Here is a 13,162-nt window from a genome sequence, read left to right on the forward strand (position 1 = left end):
CAGGGGGAACGCCCTGACAGACAGAGCAACAAATTGTACCGCGATTAGCTTTTGAGTTGGAATTATCTTGAGGGTGGATGTACATCCCCGACAATGACGGGGAGGAAATTTGCGGGGGTGGATAAAAGGAGAAGCTTGTAGTGTATTGAGAAGAGTGAGTGAGCTGGCGAGCTTGAGAGATGGGAAAATAAGAGGGTCGTCTTTCCGAAAACGGTAAACATATTAGCGAGTGCTAGGAGAGGCATGGAATTTGATACTAGAGTGGTTCCGCGTAGGAAATTTTCTGTCTGTATTCTCATCCAATCTATAAATAAGTACAGAGAATAAGTGGAATCAAATCTGAGTTATAAAAATTTAAATTATTTATTTCCTGAATTTGTCAACTTCTATTTTCCGTAGGAAGTCGATTTTATTCCAAATTGTTCTGTACTTACTAAATATGTATATTTTTTTTTATCTCTTTTAATTAAAACGAAACTTGAAAGGTTCAACTTGTCTGGAACCACACATGGAACAAAGAAGGACGCAATCGAGTAGTCTGAAAATCTCCCCTGTAAGAACAATTGAGGCAAAGTGCGCGGCAAAGCAGCGTCGTCTTATGTCGAATGTGCGTCGCCTTGTGTGTGTCACATCTTGGATTTGGGGTGGAATTCTCCTTGTTGTTTGCTGTGTCTGATGGGGCGTCTTACCACCACACACATTGTCCTTATCGCCACACAGACGGCGGAGCTTGTAAGCGTCGTCCCACACGACCATGGTTGGTGCAGCAGTGCAAACCCGAAGAAGAGACGGCGCAAAATTTACAAAGTTGCTCTTGCGTTCCAAGTTGGCCAAGCTGCCATATTGAGCATTTTGATTTATTAAAAATATAAAAATAATAAATTTCAAACGCTAAATCTATTTTTAATTTTATATTACAAAAGATTACTTATTTATAACTATTTTATAAAATTATATAATGAATACCGTTTTTGCTATTTTCTCTTTCATAAGCTGTCAGTGAAAAAAAATTTAAAGAATAATTCTCGACAGCAAAATTTACATTCTATTATGATCATTATATGACATATATATGCTATCAGGCAGAAAATATAACACGTAATTTAAGATTTTATAATTATTCAGTACTCATCTTGTTAGTTTACAATGAAACACGACAATATAAAATTAATCTAAATTACATTTGAGCGAAATAACACAACATAATACTTTTTTTAACCATCAAAGTCAACGTGCTTAAAAATGTTTACATGCATCCTTCATTTTATTTTTGTAATGTTTACAAAAACATTTGGTTTTTCTTTTGTTCAAAATTTTAAATTCATAATGAAATTGGTGCGAAATTAATTTATATCTTTTAATATCGAAATTATCTAGTTTTCAAGCACTTGTCGTTATTATTTTGAGAATATTGCTTGCTCTGTTTGTTGTATTGCTACTATTTTGTCATTTTTGTGTTTGTTTTGGATGGATATCTGTGTTTTTATGTGTGGGCTTAAGAAATGACTATTGCAATTAAGATCAATTTTTAAGATTTGATGTACATAACATAGTGATTTATTATTTAATCTGCTTTATTTATGAGTTTAATTAATTGGCAGTAAATTACATGGCTCATTTAAAATGATTTGACAGGAAATTTTTCAAAAATCATATAGGCAAAAATCCAAAAATCACTGCTGGTAGAAACATTTTTAAATTAGAAGCTTTTCAATGTAATATGAGATTTGATTCCAATTTCTTTCCTATGTGCTGGTGTCATATCTGTATAATTTCTCATGTGAAATTCATGTGACCCTATACAGCCCTTTAAAAATAATTACAATTTTGAATTATTATTTTTAATTCTGTTGGAAATTAAATATGAAACTATCGAATATCAAATTAATGAAAGACTTTTTTGAAGCAGACAGGGAAAATAATTAAAATAAGCTAATCGGTCCATTGAAGTCAATTTCTGGTTCAATAGAATCGCACTTTTAATTACAAAGGCTGTAAATTAGAACAAATTGGGTTCCCTTCTGACAAACAGCCGGTTGAAACATGCCAATTCGTCTCTTCATTGGCGAGCATCTGCTCACATCGCCGCGCGGCAAGTCATGCGAGCGGCGCGAACGATGCGCGCTCGCCGAGTCGGAAGGCAGACGGGCTGTTCCGCAGCGACACCCGAATTAATTCGCTAATAAAAAGAAAATTGGAACGCGCGCGCACGCTGTGGCGGCGGCTGCAAATTGATTGAATTTGCGTTTCACGATGAAATGGCTCGTAATCAACCGGGGGCGGCGGAACATGAAATGATTGCGATGAATGGCGGCGCTAAATTAGACAGACTGACTGTGGCGGAGCCGACCAGCCATCTGTTATGACGCGAATGTGCCTGGACACACAGTAACTTTGTTACACATTTTCCGAGCAACATGGACATGGACAGACTGGTCGTTGGAAAAAAATTTAAGGATGAATTCCTACATAACATCGAGCTTCATTTAGATATTTGATCGCGCAAAATTGAAGATTTTATCATTCAAGTTAGGAAATATTAATACTATTTAATTTTTAATATTGGTTTTTATTATAGTCTTTTTATTACTAAAAAATTATTTTCAACCTTGCAACTGCTGGCATAAGTATCACCTTTGATTATGATTAACTAATAATTTGTTCTTTCAGTACTACAGAAAGGAGAAAGAATAGGTAAAAGATAAAAATATGCATTTATAGAACTTTTGATTTCACAAAAAAATTGATATTCTGTATTCTATAATGAAAAAGAAGGCCTGCAGTTTCTTATTTTTGCAGTCCGGCCCTGTTTTATCCAAAAAATTTCTATCTCGGGCACCCCACTGCGGACTTTTGATGGAACAAAGAGCAAACAAGTCTATCTACCCCCTTCCTAGCGGAGAGATGAGAGAGGCGGCCGTGCGCACCGTAGGTGGAAGAGAACGAGCTCGTTGCCGTTTCTCTCTTGATGGAGAGAAAAGTACACACAAGAAAATTTCTGTCACAAACAGATGCCTCGATAAACCGAGAGGAAAAACTAAGTTGGTGTGATGAGAACACGAGTTGGGCGCACCGCACCACCTCTTGGTGGAAATTTCGCTCCTTCAGCTCCGAATCCAAATCAGCGGAGGAGAAGAAATTGCGCGAGAAAAACTTTTAACAACTTTTCCAAACCGCCCAAGCCTGCTTTTTCTTTCTTTCTTTCTTTCTTATTTCGCGGGACAGGACAAAGAACTGCTGCGATGAATGAGCACGAATTACTTACCTATCCAGGAGCTGAATCTTATTTGCGGAGGATTTTCCGGTGCCCGGACTGCATGTGCTCCACTTTGCAACGCGAGAATAATTCTTTCTGCTTGGAAGCGAATTCGCTAAAGCCACAGCTGCAGGAGAATGAAAAGCTGTTCTGCAGCAAAGTGTCAATCCTTATACTATGGAGTATTTTTAACTTCGATTTTTAAAGTAACTCTTCTTTTTATTTTAAATAAAAAAACTTTACATTTTGTTGAAAACTTTTTTCTTTTAATTTTTTCTACCAAATATTATTTTAATTTAATTTTGTAAATTAATAAGTAACTATGTATTCCATTAATCATTCAAATATTAATGACAACTTTCTAGAAACAATTTATTAAATTGAGGTCAAAATTTTCATTCACGCTTTTTTCTCGCAAGAATATTACTTTGATATAATTGTCTCGGAAAATAATAATTATTTTATTCATTATGCTTGCGTGACAGGAAAATAAATTAAGTTGAAAACATACGAGAGTTTTTGAACCTATAGATGAAATCAGTCTTTGTAAGAACACACATGGCCGCCAAGTATTTTATAATTACAAAATTTAATGCCGGCTCACGGCCGTTTCGCATTTTCACACGCAGCTCTCTCTCTCCTTAATCCGCATTTCAACCCGACTTGAGCAATTAGTCACCGTTGAATTGCTCAGAACCACGCGTGCACGTCTTTCCATGTTTCCACTCTCGCGTCAACCCCTAACGTGCATTAAACGCAAGTACACGCGTTTCGCACACCCCCACACGAGCTGTTTGTTCGCGACGATGTTCGCTCGCTTCGTTGGGTTGCGCCGCCGCATAACTTAAATATGCTCGCCGTGTTTGCCATGGGCTTAAATTTTCAAAACAGCACAAGCGAACGAGCAGAGCAAGACTCTTGTAACTCAATTTGCAGCCTTTCCAGCTAAACGCTGAGCTCGTATTTGCAAATAAAATTTTCTCCCAACTTGAGTGTAAATGAAATTTCCGCTTTTCCTTGAAGTGGATTCAATCAACAATGGCTAAAAATATGCATGTTGCTTTTTGCTGAATTATATTAACCGCCGAATTTTGAATGTTTGAAGTCAGTGCCAGGCTGGCAAAATCGATCTGTTGATGCTTGATTGGATATGAAAGCTTTTTATCAAATCAAATTCCGTTTCCTTGTGGATTGAATCAGACTAACTCAACACAGGAAAGTTTTGGTTACCTTTTAAATAAAAATATGAGTATGAGAATGAAAAATAATAATTACCAATTTTCTAGAATGTACAATCAAACTTGTTATAATTTTAGAATTATGTAGTGATTTTTCTTTTCTTAAATAAGATATTTATAAGCTTATCAGTCACTTGTTTATTATGCAAGACAAGTATTCTTTTTTTTAACAACAAAATTTCACCCAAAATGCGAGTTTTAAAGATCAAAACGCAGCGCACTTGGAATTGTGTATTTTCCCTTGATAAAATCGTCAAAGAGGGTTGCCAACGTGTAAATGACAGCAAGGGAACACTTTCGCCCCACGGGACGCCGCCGCGGAGCAAAAGAGCCAAATCTCTCTCTTTATATGTACGTGTATATCTGAACAAAACCCACTCGCAATTTATATTTTTCCTCTTTTCACTCTCCCGGCGCCGACAGCCAGCACAGAATTGCACTTGATTACAAATTCATGCATTATTATTCCCTCGTCCGCTCCAAAGTCTATTACTGGGTGTGTTTGCGTCGGAAGATTATTCGATGTCTTAATCTATGTGTGGATCTATTCACCCACCCTTCCCACTCATTCAGTGTAAAGCTCATAACCAGAACTGTGCGGAGAGTACGCGGCTTGTTTGTAATTACATCACTGTGTAATCCCCTAAAGCAGACTTCCAATTTCAGACGAGTTTTATTAATTCTCTAGGCAGTATAAAATTCAACCAACGCAGTCTCATTTATCCGATGTGGCTTGTGGGTGTTGAGGAGGAAAATGGAATCTAAAAATGCGACTTTTTATCCATAATTTAAAAGTAATAGGCTTGGGCATTAATACAATAAAACAGAGTCTCACATGGTAAAATCTGAATTGCAAGAATTCTGAACTTTTTAAATTCAACTCTACATTGCGTCTTTAATATAATTATGTTTTATGCAATAAAAAATATTGAATTTTTAAGTAGTAGCTGTGAATGGTATAAAAATTAATGAAAATTCAAACAAAATATTTTGACATGGATAGCTTAATTTATTTACTCAGATAGCTGGAATTAAAGTAAGATGATAATTTTATATTTATTAAGCCGCCAGAGCAAGCAAAAAGACTTTTGGGATTCACCTTATAAAAATTTGAACTTATTTAAATAAAATTTATTTACTTGTACATTAATATAAAAATATTTTAATTAATAAAAAAAATAAATACCAATTTTCATATTGTAAATAAGTGATGTTAAAATTTTTAACTAGATTTACCTTTCACTAAAATCCATGGGCGCTTTTGGTCTCATGTCAAATATAATTTCAAGTTTCTTCATCAAACCATTTTTTTACCCATCAAGAAAAAAACTTATTTCAATAAAACTAACAAAAAAATCTTTTGATTAAATTCTTAAAGTTTTAAACGTCTTTGATAACATATTAATCAGAACTTAAATTTATGAAATTCGTCATGTCATTTCTGATTTATTTTTTCACAAAAATAATTACTTTGCCTTTCTCATGTTATTAATTGGAAACGGAACCGCTCTGAAATTCAATCTAAAAATAACACTCGCGGCACACGAGCAGGTCGTTCCGCCGCGTCTGTAACGCACTAGGATAATTATCGCCCCCTGAAATAGACGAGTGGAATCTCAAGTAGGCAAACACATCATTATTCATCATCCCCCGCGGCCGCCGCGGGGTAAAAAATCATCTCGTTCCGACACCCGCAGCCGGGAAATAATTAAGTGATAAAATCTGTGAGCGGCCGTTTCTGTGACTGATACGCGTGAGTTGCGCACCCCCTTTTAGAGTCGCGTTTATAATAACCGGGCGCGTCTCTCTCGCGTCATTATTATTTACTGCGAAGTTTAATTGTTGCGTTCTGGTAATGAGAGTGGCGCGGAATATACACACCCTATCGCCTTCCTGCCCAAATGGACCGCTATGTGTCGCAATTTATGCTCGACAGCGAGCGAAACTTCAGTGAGAAGCGGAGTTGGATTTCAAAAGGTGCCTCATTATCGCCAAATGAGCGCTCTGTCGCGGCGAGGGGTGGCACTCGAGGGTGCCTACCAGATAGAGAAGATCACGTGTCTAACACGTGTCACCAGACACTTTTCTGGTAATTTGCGGAGGCGCTGCTCATAATAACAAAGTACTACAGACTTTGGCAAAAGTTATTCACTATTTCTTTTGAGTTTAAGATGGTGAACTTGCGAGCTGCGAGTTGGAAAACAGATCAATTACATAGGTCAGCTTTATTTTTTATCTAAATTATAAAAATAATTTTGAAATTTGCTCAGATATTAATTTTAATAATTTAACTTAAGGCATGATACACTTTTCTTTATTTTGCATCAAGCAATAACATGATAAACTTTTATGGGGTGATTTTTCTAAAATCACTATTCTTATTGTAAAGTATCAAGAGTTGAATGCAGATTATTATTATTATTATTATTATTTTCACATTCTTGCTTCTTTTGAACTGCTTTTCTGATCTGCACATCAATTTGATCATGGTTGCCAAGGCAACAGGAATATTTCGGAGCCACTCTCAGTTTCAAACGATGAGAGTAATTTACTTTCGTTTAGCCCTTTTGCTTTGACGTTTCCAATTCAAAAATCCCAATAAGCCGCCAAGAGTAAATAATTGCCAGCACGCAGACCGTGTTTATTCCAAAGCAGCCATGCAGCTTCAAAGCGCTCGGAGTCGATAGAGACCCAATCAAAAATTAATTTCCAACTCACAAAGAGCCTTTTAATTGAAAAACATTCCCGGTAATTCGGTTTGCTCTTGCCAGCAGAGCTAGTTTGCAACAAAAAAAAAACGAGTCGTTCCCATTTCCGAGCAAAAAACTTGTGAACCGACCAACTCGTCTATTAATTACAAAAACCGTTATTCCGCTCACCCACTCGCAGACCGTCACGTTATTTCCATTTTGTGTGCGCATGCAAATGAGCAAAACAGATTGTGTGTGTTTGCACAATAAATTGCTCAATTCCATCAGGAAGCCCCTCACTCCTTCGCTAACTCATTTTGTGAGAATCAGATGGAATGAAATAAAACGCCACGCACGCACTTTTAGTTGGTATTGCGAAAACGCTCCCTCTATAATGGCGCCAATCGCCTTGCAGTGCACCATGTACTTTTCTACATTCGCTTCTGACTGTGAGCCCTTGTAAAAGCCAGACAAAAAGAGAGAGCAGAGAACATGTTCGCGGTGTCGGGTGAGAGAAAGAATTGCACATGCTGAGATCTCCCTGCTCTTTCTTTGAGAACACATACAGGGATCCACTGCTCCAGACAAAGGAAACGTTGACCCAACATTTCCTTGGCATCAAATGGAAATAGAAGACGGAGGAAGTCTGCTCCAGAGTTGCAACGTTTGCAAAGAAAAGAAATTACATTATATTACTTGAAAGAAATATTAAATGAAATTTCATGTAGTATATTCATCTTATGATCCAATACGCAATCTTCATAATTGCTAAAAATCTACGCGTTTTATAACTACTTTCTTACAATAAATTGTTACAATATGACACTTCTGTAATTTATTAATATTATAGTGATTTTAAAAATGTAAAATATATGTTAATTATTGAAATTCCTTAAAAAGTTTTTATCTCAAAATAAATAATTTTTATAATGTTTTTCATTTCAACCAAAAAATTTAAAAAAAAATATTATATCTTTACTTTGCCGTTGACAAATAATTTAAAAGAATTGTTTACACATTTATTTTTTACACCATTATATTGTGATGACCAAATTTAGCCTCATTAATTATGCTATTAAAACGACAGTTGTTGTCATTCACTTTTACATAAGAAATTGAATTCAAATATTTTTTTATACACCTCGAGTGTATTGTGTGCAATGTACAATTACATGTCAGTTGTGTATGTTGACTTACGCCAACCTGCAATGGACAATGGACCTTCCACTAAAATTGATTGCGCCCAAGCAGGCGGCCAAACTCGCCGAAGGTGATTTATGGCCTCAATAATGCAATTTCTCCTCAATTCTGGCGGCCCGAATGTAAATATACGTCCATAAATCTTGCATTACAATATCTGCGTGCAGGGCTGGCTTGGAAATGATTGTCCGCCGCTCACTTTTCGCCGGCAAAAGCCCGATCATAATTCATTCTCCTTTTTCGCTTCCAGCGCTGAACGCACGCGAAATAACTGCTCGTATTTCGCAGCCAGCAAAAGCAATAATAATAATATTCATGCCAAAGCAGGGCGGGATCATATGACTGAGGCATAAATCAGAGCGGAGCTGCAGAGGGAGGTTTGGCGCGATTTTCAATTTTTGCAAACAATCCGACATCAAAGAGATTACGTTTGTCACGTTTGTTTGGGACAAATTTGTTTGCCGCGGCGTTTTCACTTGTTGACTAAACATGTTGTAATTTATTTTTCATACAATTTATTTCTTAATTAAAATTGATATAGTTAAACACTTCTCTCTTTGTGTTGATCAATGAATTTAAAATGAAGTATTTTTTATTATTTAGTTTTGGTTTTTGTATACATACATGATTTTTACTGTGATTTTATCAAGCATTTGAAGATTTTTTTGCATATAATAACAAATGTATGTATTTTTACAGCATTCAATTTTCTATCTAAATTAGTAGTGACTTCAGAGTACATTATATTTTTTGTTGTTACATACGCGCACAAAAATGTCTTCTGGTACCAATCTAAAATTTTAATTTCATGAGTTACATTTGATGTACCAAACACCTACATTTTCGTTGCACTTGATGCACACTTCGTTATTGACTGTTATTTTTAAATAATCGTCGTCTTCACCGCCAGATAGCTTAATTGGGGAGAAAATAGACATTCCGTTCGAAGCAAGTGTAGTATTGACGGACCAGACATCTTTTTTACTGCTCCAGCGGTTGAAACCCAATTCCCCACGGAGAGTGTTCGAAACCCCAAAGTTAAAAGCTAAGTTTTCCTTTTTATAGTCGTTCTGGAGGCGAAAACAATTTTCGCAGTGACCTGAGCTAAGTATTTCAATGTTCCAAACACCATTTAGCGAATTGTCGTAAGTATTATTTTTTTGAATGGGTTTCCAATCATGAGTTTAATTCCACAACGGAATTTCCATGGGCAGCCTGTCATTGCCAGGTACAGGTCAGGATTCTTATAACTGCAAAATATATAATTAATATCAGTATATATTTCAATCTTTGATGTATAAATATTTAAAAAGTATTAACGCAATTAGCAAGAATCACGTAAATGAAAAAAAAATGGGAAAATAAAGATTTTGTGTTCTTCCAGACATACAATTTTCAAAAAGAATTTATGCAAAGGTAGTAAATTAAATTAAAATGCATAGCATATTAAGAAATATATGCAATGGCAACAAGTAGTGTTTTATGAGGAGATAGAATAAGAAATATAGTTTTAGCGTTAATAACCAACCTGGATACTGTGCAGTTTCGAATTTGGGTCGATTCGCAATTTGATTGATTCCACATCAGGGTTGTGACCGCCAATGCAAGAAAAGTGCAAGTTGATGCAGCTCGCGACATGATTGACTTGCTCAATCTTTTTCGTGAGTAAAACTGTTGTTCTGTCTTGCAGACTCACTAATGTGAACATTCTATCTGCGGACCCTTACTTTATACCCTTTATACTTGTTATCGCAACGGAAATCCGCTATATTATGTTAGCTTGTACTGAGATTAGCGACTAATGGTACTTGATTTTATTTATTTCATCAGCGTGACTTTAAGCCACGTTGAATTTATGATTATTCCGCATAGTCAAATCAAGTCATTTTACATTATTAAAGCAGTGTTGGTTAAAATTTCCAGCTTTCTTTCAATGATCAAAGAACGTAAAACTTCTTATATGATTTGACTATGGCAATTAGAAGTCTTTAATAGTAACGTTTGATTTTTTTTCATATTTTCCTTGAATAAAATATCTTTTTATCTCTTTTTAAAAATAAGCAGAAAAGTTCTTGTTGACCTTGAAGCTTTTACTATTCGTCTCCTCGAAAACAAATTTTAGAAATAGGTTTGAGAGTCACGAGTCTGTTTGTCAAAGAAGCCGTTATTCAAACGAGCCGCCCTTTTGTCATCACGTGCAGAATAAAGAACAGAGTGAAGGGCGCATATGCGCGGGTGTTGACGCTTCGGCTCGCCACCTCCACTGCGAGCGCACACACCCCTGCTGCAAACACAAACAAACAACGGGCATAATTCAACATACAGAGCATAATGCACAAACACACACTCGCGGGCGCGTCGCACTACATTATTTGAGCACAGCCGCCGCCTGGATTAATCATCCGGAGGGATAACGCAATTATTACATGCGAGCGCCGCAAACAATCAGAACAATCGCGCCGTTAATGAAATACTACGCTCGCCGAACAACCCGGGAACCATTCAGACACACGTGTGTACGCGTGTTCCAGTGAATTTGCAAAATACCGTGTTGAATGGTACTCGAATTTAAATTAAATGAACTTTTGAATTTTGTATTAAATTTTTAAAGCTCCTGCAATGTATAAATTTTCATCCTGCCTATGAATATTTTGCAAATCGCTATGATTTATAATAAGAAAAAATCAAAACTTAAAATTTTTTGCCAATTAATAAGAAATTCAGAGTAAGTACAATTATGCATTTTGTTGTTTTATGATTTAATTAAAAGGATTTACTCACTGATTGAGAGCCGAAAATTAATAATTTTATTTTAATTTCAAAATTTGCATTGAATTTTGTCAAAAGAGAATTCATAATGATTTGTATAATGCTGGTAAAATTAAAAGAACATAAAAGTCTACCCATTTTGACGGTACAAAGTTTACGCACATTGAATTTTGTCAAATGTGCAAAAACAAATTCATGCCCACGCTTCAGGACCGGCTGTTTAAATCCAATTTGCACGCGTTACTGAAACTCATAATCCAAATGTTGCAGCGCTGAATCACGTCATGCGAATATTTATCGCTCTCATTGTCAGTCCTCGACGTAGTTTCCGGCGTGCGTTACTGATCCAAACCAGTTGGAATTTAATTTAATATCAAATTCATAGATCGTCAAAACAGCATTAAAACTTTTGCTCCAATCGAACGCATTAAATTATTTTCTCAGCAAGGACAGTTTTTTTTTTTATCAATTGGTACCAGACTATTCCCACCTCCAGACAAAAGCCAATAATCAGATATTTCGCTGCATCATCACTTACGGTGCCGTCCCAATGTGCCAAGTTTACCACGGCACCTAAAAAAGATAAATTGCGGCGAATCAGTTTTCTCTCTCTCACTGCCAGCAGCGAAACGAACGCTGTACCAGCATGCTGTGCTGTCACGCCTCCCATCCATAAAAATAAAACTCCAAAAGGAAAGACAAAACTAGCTAGGATTAGAAAAAAGAGCAGCAGCTGAAAAGGTGGATGGAGGCTTTTTAACGGCAGCCAGGCGTCGTTTTTCAAGTGAATTATCGGATCCTGAAAGTCGGCGCAGCAGTTTACGAGGAGCCGATTTATTTTTCTCCGCGGAAGGATTTACCCGGGTCGAGGTCAGCGATCCCTCGCAATTAATTTTGAGCCGCTCGACGCCTTAATTGTCGCACTGTCAACAAATAATTAAGTCGCTGCAGTGAAGCAGCAATTATTCTTCAAGTGTGCGTCTCTTCTATAATTCAAACGGCCGCTGCAGCTCCAATGAATTCTTGATGAGACCCGTTTTTGTTGCTTTTCCTCGTCTATTAGAGTCGTGTGCATGCAAATGACGGCGGGAATTAATTGAAGCCGCTTTTTGTTCTGCAGCTGAACTTTTTTCCATGGAAAAAGCGATGAGAGCTTTTACTGCAGTGTCAACACTGAAAATTACGTCGTGCAATTGTGCCATAATGTATGGCCGTCATTGTGTGTGTGTGGCAGAGTAATTATCGCTGTGTATGCATCTCCATGATGAAGAAGGCTGTGCTGGAGTAATAGCTTTATTCGCCACTTGAAACAGCCAAGGTCTTCCTATTCGTGCAATTAAAGAAATTCTTTACCAGTTTATTTAACGAATCATTATAATGAACAATTAAATTTTTAAATTCATATTTGCTTCGTCCAAACGACAACTCATTTTTAGGGTAGATATAAGCATAATTTCGTTTCTAATCCATTATTTGACCACCAAGTATTTTATTAAAATTGCATAATTTATAATAATAAAATAATAATTTATTCAAGTTATTCAAGTTTGGCAAGCAAAAAAGGTGTCAAATTTTTAGAACTACGTTTAAGAGTTAGCTGTATTTATATTCTGTGTTTTATTGCTAGCCCATGATATAATTATGACCAAGTTGTTCTTTGTTTAGAGGATGGAAAATTTATAGCATTGTAATAATTCACTCACTAGATTTCCTATATATTGAATTGTCTTTACTGGTGCAGATCGCCTGCTGTGTCTTTTTTTAGTTAATATTTAAATAATTTTATTTTGATAAAAATTTTTAATAGTTTCAATATTTATTTATACCAAGATAAATTCTTATTAATTTTGAAATTTTCTTTTTCCATGCAGTTCAGCTTTTCTTTCTTTTTTAATTGAATATGTAATTCCCTAATTTCATGTTTGTAAGCCATTTTTTTATCGTGAAAAGCTCGGGCGCATCTCACTTAATTAAAGACGGCGAAATTCCCAAACTTGGAAGCAAATCGC

The sequence above is a fragment of the Neocloeon triangulifer genome, unplaced genomic scaffold (genome assembly GCF_031216515.1).
Source record: "Neocloeon triangulifer isolate White Clay Creek 2 clone unplaced genomic scaffold, ASM3121651v1 ptg000014l, whole genome shotgun sequence".
NCBI lineage: Eukaryota > Metazoa > Arthropoda > Insecta > Ephemeroptera > Baetidae > Neocloeon > Neocloeon triangulifer.